The sequence below is a fragment of the Cavia porcellus genome, unplaced genomic scaffold, assembly GCF_034190915.1.
Source record: "Cavia porcellus strain 051 isolate PalLab524CR breed Dunkin Hartley unplaced genomic scaffold, mCavPor4.1 scaffold_24, whole genome shotgun sequence".
Lineage (NCBI taxonomy): Eukaryota > Metazoa > Chordata > Mammalia > Rodentia > Caviidae > Cavia > Cavia porcellus.
In genome coordinates, this window is record NW_026947507.1 from 38,757,193 (window position 1) to 38,766,645 (window position 9,453).

The window sequence follows — 9,453 nt, forward strand, 5'->3', positions numbered from 1 at the left end:
GGACGAAAGACATGAGACTCCACTCGTAGGCTGCACCTGATGTAATCAAATTCCTGTGCACGGAAGTAGACGGTGGCCACAGGGGTTGGGAGAAGTTAGGGTGGTGGTTTCATAGGTCCAGAGTCTCAGTTTTGCAAGATGAAAAGTATCCTGGTGATCAGTTGTCCAGCTACGCAAATGTACTTACCATTTCCGGTCTCCACTTCAAACAGTAGGATGAGAAATTGCTGCATGGTATGTGTTTTGCCACAGTGAAAAATAATATTACTCTAAAAAGAGGCAATCATTGGAGCAGAAAGATGCCTAAGACCTCTTGGTACTATCCTTGTCACTTTGTGACCGGCGCAGCTCCAATGAAACAGGAGACAGGAGACGCTCTTGTGGACGACAGTTAACTGCTAGTTTATTTACGCGGGCTCTGGTTTATATATTTGGCCGTGACCAATCACAGGCTGCCACAAGGAAGCAGGGCGGGAATGGGATGTAGGCTCTGGCTATTATATCCAGCTGTGGCCAATCAGGAGTTGCCACAGAGTACAGAGTGAGCGCGGGGTGCGCGCACGGGTTGGCTAATTTAAGGAGGGACGTAGCGCATTGCGGAAGCTGGCGTGGTCCTTAGTCCCGGGTGGGGTATGGTATGTTGAGCGCCTGCGCCCAACAACTTTGTATCAATCTATTATTATTATTAAATACAAAGTTTCTAACTAATATATGTCAAGCCAAATCACCAGTGTTTGATTACTGTACCACACATCAGCCCACCCTCTCAGTTCTAGGGCGAAAAACTCATTTCCTGGGGATCTACCACAGCAGACCACTCAGTTAGTTCATTGTCAGCTGCCTTCACTGGACTGTCTTGTGATTCCAGAGCCGCTGTACTTACTTTAAGAGCTTGCAGTCTGGCGTGATAAACATGTGAATTGGTTTTACTTCACATCCTAATGGTGGTGAGTTCACACTTGAAGTTCCTAGCCATATGCACCCTCCAGGGTTTCTTAGTTGACAAACTAAGAAATCCCAGCTTCTCAGGGGCTGAGGTAGGAGGAGTACAAGTTCAAAGACAGCCTAAACAATTTTCTAAGACTTCAGCAACAGAGAACTTGCCTAGCATGCTTGAAGCCCTGGGTTCAGTCCTCAGAATTGTACAACAAAACAGAGTAAGAACCAGAAGCTGCATGCCCAAGGCAGCTACTTCAACTGTTTTTTGTTTAATTCACTTAGTAGTTGAGGACTTAATAGTAGCACGATGATGTTACCATTCATTTCCGGTCCATTATTTGTTTGGGTCCCTGACATATGGATGTGTTAGTCATCATGGGTGGACACCTCTTGCTTTTCATGAACTGGGTTTGAGCATTTGGTCAAACATGCATCAGACTGGCACCCAGGGTTTGAAGCTGTTGGGCCTGAGGGAGATCATGAGCAGTGAATCTGCCTTCACACTCTAGCACTCTGGCTGCAGCCAGCTGCTCAAATAACAGCCCACTGATCTCGGATCAGACCGCATCAAGGTGCCGGAGGTGCTGTAAGAATAAACAGAGCTGGAAGATCACACTCACAAATTAAATAGACCACATGGCTGTTCTGTGCTCCTCCTCAATTAACTTTCATGTGTATTGCAGAATTCAGTCCCAGTGTGCTTTTATGGAGCTTGGCAGCAAGCTTTTAGGGAGGAACCAAAGTCCTCGTTTGCCTGTAACATCCGAGGGTAGTGGTATCTCCCAAAAAGAACTCAAAACTGCAGAAAACAGGGATCTTAGAATTTGCTCACAAGCTATGCTTTTCCCTTGATGCTTCTCTGCCACCAACCATCTTCTTTTATGTTCAGTGAGGCTGGGATTTTGAGTGTCTACTCTGAGTATTTGTAGCAAAGCATGAATATGTGGACCTGTGGATGTCTGCGTGGGCATGCATGTGTGTGCACGTGTGCATCCCTTTTGGTATGATTGCTGTTTGTCCCTGTGTGTCCACAGTTTCATCACACTTCAGTGCCATCTTTTATCTTGCTAATCAGCCTCTTCTGGAAGCTTTTAAAATCCTGGAGGCCTAAGATCTTACCTATCAATGTGACATCAGCTCCAAGCAAGAGGTAGGAAGTGCTTGAGCAAGGGAACGGTGGCGCAGCAGGGAGTGTGGAGATACACTGTCCAGGCATGACAGTTTATGTCTCAGTCACTTTTCTCATTGCCAGAACAAAAGACCCAAGACCCACAGCCTAAGGGAGGAGAGGTTTATTCTGGCTCACGGTTCAGTCAACAACCAGCCATCTCCTAGACAGGACAGCATGGCAGAGGGACATGGCAGGGAGAGCTGCTCCTGGTGTGACAGGAAGCCGAGAATGAAGACAGGAGCCAGGGAGGAAGATAAGCTCTTCCAGGCTACCACCCCACCTCAGTGACTGGCCTCTTCCAGCCAGCTCCACCTTAGAGCAGGTGAGCTCTGAGTCCCATAATCTAATCATCTTCCAAAGGCCCCACCTATGAGCACATGAGGTTCTTGGAGGACATCTAGATATAAACCATAACAGTGCATCCTCTGCCAGTGCAACAAGCAGCTGAACAGCAAGGCCACGCATTGTATACACATGGAAAGAGAGGGTGGAGTATGCTCTTCAATTTACAATGGGTTACATCCTGATAGATCTATTATTATTTACAAAAACACATTTAATAAACCTAATTTCCAACATCATAGCTTACTGTAGTGTATTACTAGCTTTCCATCACTATGACAAAAGACCAAGATAATCAACTTAAAGAGGGGAAAAGTTTGTTTTGGCTCATGGTTTCAGAAGTTTCTGATTGGCGTTCTTAATTGGTCCTGTTGCTTAGGGCCAATGGTGGCAAAAGACATTACAGGAGCACACAGTGGAAGACACTTGTTCACCTCACGATAGCTGGGGAGCAAAGAGAAAGGAAGGGGCCAGGTTCCAATACCCACTCTGTGAGCAGACTCTCAGTCTCCTGACTTCCTTCTTTGGACCTCTATTAGTCACTTTTCTGTTGCCGAGACTAAATACCCAACACCCTCAGCTTAAAGGAGAAGCTTACTTGGCTCATGTCTCAGAGGGTTCACTCCATGGGTTATGGGTGTCAAGGGAGAAACAGCAGGGTGCAAGGGCATGCTGGAGGGAAACTGTTCACTCCACGAAGCCAGAAAAACCCAGAGAGAGAACACGGGGACAGGAACACATCCTTCTGGGTCACTCCAGGGACCCATCTCCAACAGGTCCCACCTCCTAACAGTGCACTCATCAGAGAACAGATCCCCTAGTATGCACAGCATCCCCTTGATCCAACTACCTTCCAGAAGTCTCACTCCGAATAGATGAGGCTTGGGGGCACACGTTAGAGACCCCACCTCCTGAAGGTTCTATCATCTACCAGACTTTAGGAAACACTGAAGATCCCAACTATAGCAATTAGCCTGCCCTGCACATGTGCAGAAGACTTACCTGAGCCTACAGGTGGGCAAAGCCACACAGCAAAGACGGTTATAATAGGATGTTGAAAATCTCATATGACGTGCTGTGCACTGTGCTGAAGGTGAGAGTCGCAGTGGTTGCCTAGGTTTTACACCACTGTAAAGACAAAAAATGGTTAAGTCAAACCATCTATATCAGATCTTAGCAGCCGATCTTGAATTCATTTAGAAGCTATGGCGTCATACACTCCCTGGAAAGACTTCAGGACTGATCTAGGAAAGCCTGAATAATAAAGAGGCAGCTGGCTGGAAACAACATCTTTACATTGCCTGCCTTTTTATTTCCTGGAGAAATAATCGATATCTGAGGGCTCCCAGTCAGATGCGCTTCATTCTAAAGAAGAATGGGAACTAAATATAGTGTGACCCCAAATTCTGGTTGATGGATGCTTGGGCCTTGTGCTGGAACCCACCATTTTATTGGATGCTAAAAATATAGCTTCTATTTCAGGTGATTGCTTGGGAGGGACAGGATCTAAATTTATCTGTGACGCCTGCTCCCCTCACATATGGTAAGAATAACAAAGCAGTGATGTCCAACACTGAGGACGCAGATGTCCATGCCTGGTGATCCTGGCCAGACCACACCAGGCAGACAATGACCAAGGTCACAGGGAGTCCAGCAGGCCGCAGAAGGCTGCAAAGACTGGTCAGCACTCCTAATGGGTCGGCAGTGCTGCACTTCTAGGCGTGTGCTCCCTGGGGCTGGATATTTGTGACTATGGAGACCAGTGGCTAATTCTCAACCCCACTGGTCCTGTTTGGTAATAAATACTTTGGGGGCTTATTTTCGTTTTTTGGTTTTTTGGAGACAGAGTGTTGCCATGTAGTTTAGACTGGTGTGTTGAGGTCGCTGTGTAGCCCAGGTTGTCCTGAAACGTGTGGTAATTCTCCTCCCTCAGCCTCCAAGTGCTAACCCCCAGCCTAACCAAGTGCTTGGGTACTTGGTTAGTGTCAGTATTACAGGCATGCATCGCCACACCCAGCTTGCAATATATTTTGTAAGGCCCCATTTACTGTCACCAAATAATAGCTCATTTATGCTGCCTGTACATAATTTTTAAAAAGTAATATATACAAAATAGTATTTATTTCTGTCTGTGAACTTCAAACACAGTTCCACCAGAAGATGTCAAAGTGTCACACACAGGTGGCTGTGTGGATTGAGGCTGATATGTATCCACACAGGAGATGACTCAGACACCACCCGTGCAGCCTGGGCACAGTTCACTGAGCAGGTATTGATGAAAGCGAGGACAAACGTTGTTGGGTTCCACTCACGTGACCTACCTGGAATAGCCAAGTTCCTGGGCAGAAAGCAGATGAGAGGTAACCAGGGCTGCGAGGCACAGTGACAGGGCTCCTGCTCAGGGGGGAGACACAGTTTCTGTGGCAGACGTTTTGGAAACATCGTATTGAGGTTCGCGCAGCATCGCAAATGAAACTGAAACTGTTCATCTAGAAATGGTTAAACTGGTCCAGATTGCTGGATAGATAACAGCATAATAAAGATTCCTCCCTCCCCCGCCCCAAATAAAAAACAACTTTGCAAAAACCTGGCTTTAGCTCTAAGAATTAACACTACGCAGCTTGGAATCACGTGGATGGTCGGTGGGCCATGTCAAAGCCATAAACCGATCCCTGACCGTGCACCGGGCAGGGCTTCTAGCGGTTCGGGCCAGCCCCACTCCATGCCTTTGTCGTGATAACCGGAGACGCAGGAAGGAAATCAGGAAGCCGTCTGGGTTCCGGCCAGGGACGGGATGCAGCCCTCGTGGGGAGTCGTGCGCTCAGCAAAGGAATCAGCAGACATCCAGACCTCAAGCGGGTGGACGCGGAGGATAAGGAGCAAGGGAAGGGCGGACGCAGGGCAGCAGCTGCGAGAGGCTTCCTGCACCCCCCCCCCCCAACCCCAGCGCCTTCGCTCCCCGGAGTCATTGCAGGCCCCTGCCAGACGGTGGAGCTAGAAAGCCTCGCACGCTTCCAAGCTTTGCAAGCTGACCGAGAAGTCCAGGCCCGCAGGCTCAGGAGCAGACCTCCCAGCGGGGATGCCGCGGGGCCCCTCCCTGCAGTCCACGGGGACTTCGGCGGGGACCTGAGAGCGCTCGGCGCGCGCCCTGACAGCACCCTGGCATTATTCACTGACTGCATGCATCAGACTGACAGAGGCGCTGAGCTCACGCCCAGGATGGGGCTCCAGGGCTCCCAGGGGCGGGCAGTGCGGGATTCTCCCCCAGCTTGGGGGCCTGGGGAGCCCAGCTTGACTGCTGCAAGGAGTGCGGCTGACTGACAGGGGGCCCCTCAGCAGTTTCTGGAGTTTTGGTTTTGGTTTGGTTTTTGCTTGCTTGCTTACTTTCTCTCTCTTTCTTGGCTTCTTTCTTCTTTGACTTCCGGAGGGTCTGTGCTGACCTCAGTAGTGAGATAGTGTCCTCTGCAGCCGGACACAATGACTGTCTCGGTGGTTACCCCTCAGCCCCTTCCTGAGACGGCCTGGGCCAATCCCTCCCTCTCGGGGAGATCTTCCGATGACGCCCCTACTTTGAACTCCTTCCCTGCCATCTGTGCCGCTCCCAGGACTTCCTGGGACTCTGCTGCCTGCAGCTCTTCTTCCGCTAGCGCCTCTGATCCCGAGCCCCGTGAGCACTGTAATTAAGGCGGGGATGGTGCTGGCCCGGCGCTGCGGCGCTGCGCGCTCATAATTAGGGCAGCTGCCTTGTTTTTCCTCACCTTGCACAGGCCCACGTTGGTCTCACCCCACCTGCTCTGGCAGGTGTTATTGTCAGCCCCATTCTGTGGATGCTGAAGTGAGAGGCCCTGTCACCCACCTGGAATGTGGCAGAACCGGGCCCTCACCCCAGGTGCTCTCACCCAAGCTGCAGTGCCCTCACTCAGCACCTGTCCTGAGCTCCCCAGTGACTCTGTCCTCAAATCATACTCTTTGGGCACATAGCATCCAAAGTGCTAAAGCTGTTTCTTTAAAAAACAGCAAGATTTTTGCACTTTCCCCCAAAGTAGGTAAATATAGCTTCTTACCCACGCAGCAGTCTAAGACTTGTGAGGTGTCCAGGAGACTCTCAGAGCAGGCATTATGTTTCCAGGGCCACTTGGGGCAGCAAAGAGGGTCCAGCAGAATCCCTGGGCAGGGGAGGGAGACAGAGAGATCCACTAGGGATGGGCCCGGGGCCCTTCACTCTGGTGTAGGCCTGGGAGCACCGGGCAATTATGAAAGTCATGAGATGCTCAGAAGCAGATAACTAGGTCTAAAGAGATGGTGAGACAGAAGATTCCAAAGGCCCAGACAAGCTAGTGAGAAATTGAAAGAAAACTCCCAACATTCTTGGGGCTGGAAGCCATGAGTTTGCAAACAAGTCCCCAGGAGGTGAGATTGAAGGTTAAGGCCCATAAATCTGTCTACACTGCAAGCCAAGTTCCTGGTGCATCAACAGAGAGAGGCAGAAATACCACCAGATCAGGGGGCAATGCACAGAGCCTTGTAGTGAATCCAAAGTGAATCATGCGTCCAAAGGGGCTGAGCAAAGCAGGATATCCAGGTGTGGACTTGGCAAAGCACACAGGGCAAGTGGACTCCAAGGATGCTGATTCCCAGCAGGCAGTGGAGATGGGAGCCCTGCAGACTCGCCACCAGTGCCAGCTCAGGGGCCACTTTTCTCCTCATTTGCTCCCTGCTGGTGGGTGAGGCTGTGTTAGCCAGGCCTCCAGGGCCAGCAGCAGGGATGAGAAATTTCATAGCTGTCTTTGAGGGGTCACCAAGCTCCCACAACAAAAGCTGAGGGAGCCCCGGCCTCCTAATGTTCGTTCCAGCTGATTTCCTTCCAGGAGACTCAGGTTGCAGCCAACCAGTGTCTTGCAGAAGCCATGACCAGGAGGCTGTACAAATGGTCTCCAGCACTCCCGGTCTGGTTTTGTCCTTTATTAGAACCTAACCCCCAAGTGTGACAACACCAAGGGGGGCCTTTGGGAAGCAAAAGGCTCCTGGGTGCTCTGCCCTAAAGAATAGGGTTAGTGCCCTTCTAGAAGAGGCTGGAGGGAACATGTTTCCCCTTTCTTCTATGCAAGGGTACAGAGAGAAGGTGCCCACCTTTGAAGTGGAAAAGAAGGCCTCCTGTGCCCCAAATCTGCCAGCCTCTTGAGTTTGGATATCCCAGCCTCTAGAATTGTGAGCAATAAGATGATTTAGAAATCACCTGCTCTCAGGCATTTTGTGGCAGCCGCCCGAACAGACTAAAATGACTCCCACCATAAGACATTAGTGCTATAGGAGCTGGGGATTTAGCTCAGTGGCATAAGCGCCTGCCTGGCAAGCAGGCAGTCGTGAGTTCGATCCTTGGTACCAGTAAAAACGAAAAAGACAAAAAAAAAAAAAAAAAAGACATTAGTGCTATGTTTGTGAAATTTTGGGATTATATACTTGTTTGAATCTACAATGGTCCCCCAAACATTACGTGTTTGGAAGGTGGTTGGATTCCAAGGCTTGCTGGTGGGAGGTACAGTTTGCTGGTTGGGAATGGGATTTGGCTGGAGGAAGTGGATCCCTGGGGGTCAAAGGAGCGTCACTTCCTGCTGCAGCATGCAAACCACAGTGGCCCTGGGGCGGGGGAGCCAGGGAGCTGGGCAGAGCTGCCATGACCAGGATAGTGGGCCGCATTTTCATGTGAGCAGAGCAGCATGGTAGAAGCAAGGCCACCCTTCCCCTGGGTTCCAGCCTGAAGACCCACTGGAGCCACACGAGGTTGACCTGGTGCCTGGCACACATGTGAGATGCTGGCAGGGGACTCTGAGAACTGAGTGGGGGCTCAGTGGCAGGGGCTCAGGTCCTTCAGGTCTGTGGCCACTCCCTGAGTCCATGGGCTGTGGACATCACCATCCATGAGTTCTCATCAGCACCCACAGGCCAGTCAGGCTAGGAAGAGCCAGGCTCTTCTTTGGGGCTATTTCCTGGTATAGCTTTCTAGAAGCAAGGCTACTGGGTCAAAGGCCACCAAGCCTTCTCCCCAGTGGGATTCCCAGAGCCAATTCTCAGCCCAGCCAACATGTTTCTTTCCTCCTCACCCCAGGCCTGGGGACTCAGAAAGACTGGAACTTTCCAGAGAGCTTCCGCCCTCTCAAGAGAAACACAAGTGCCACACCCTCAAGAGGAGGTTCCCCAAACCAAGATGAAGAAATGGGACCCACCTTACAGGCAGAATAAGTTTTCAGGTTCACTAGCTCTGGGGAAAAAGAATTTTCAGGACTCATCAGTAGAGGCATAGAGAAATAAAGCAGAATTTTAAAAGTACACACTCAAAGGAAGAGTGTAGGCCTGAGCCAGAAAGACAGAGAGGAGAGAGAGAGAGAGAGAGAGAGAGAGAGAGAGAGAGAGAGAGAGAGAGAGAGTTTATGGGGACTTTCAGTTAGAAACCTGTAAAATCTATATATCTATGGAAAGAGGAGATAAAACTTGGAGGAAGGGAGGAAGGGATGATAGGCCATTCACAGGTGATAGCCATTGTTGGTGACTAGGAAAAAACTCATTTTGTAAGAATAGCCAAGCCCACTCACAAGTAGAAAGGATGTCCATTTTCAGGTAAAAGGGAATGGCTCAGATCTATCATGTCTTTAAAGACCATACAAACATTTTTGGACTGGGTTTGGATTCTGAACCTGCAGTTTTTATTAAAAGTATAATTTTGATTTAGGGTCTCAGTATATAGTTCAGGCTGACCTCAGAACCACAGTGATCCTCCTGCCTCAGCTTCCCAAGTGCTGGCATTACAGTCATTCACCATCACACTCAGATCTAAAAGTACACTTCTAAAATTATGATTTCCCTGTATTCTTTTTACCAATTCTTACTGCTTTTCTATCTTACCTCAAAATTATTCCTGGAATAGATACTAGAATGGCAGGGCCATATCCCACTGGTGTGAAAAAAACTACAGATGAAGTGGGGGGTGTAAGCAATGATATTTA

At 49.7% G+C, this 9,453-nt stretch overlaps 1 long non-coding RNA gene across 3 annotated transcripts in view; it reads right to left on the reverse strand.

Moving 5' to 3' along the window:
- LOC106025575 (uncharacterized) overlaps positions 1–5,423 on the reverse strand; it is a 49,546-nt gene extending 44,123 nt beyond the window's left edge. The window contains exons 1-3 of one of the 3 annotated variants that reach the window (XR_001199175.2): positions 4,774–5,404; positions 3,455–3,580; positions 2,217–2,896 (exon numbers count right to left, since the gene is read on the reverse strand). This is a non-coding gene — a long non-coding RNA (uncharacterized LOC106025575). Of the gene's footprint in view, positions 1–2,216; positions 2,897–3,454; positions 3,581–4,773 lie in introns of those variants that run through there. The other 2 variants (XR_001199176.2, XR_001199174.2) reach the window with 2 other exon arrangements.
- Between the last annotated feature and the right edge of the window lie 4,030 nt (positions 5,424–9,453).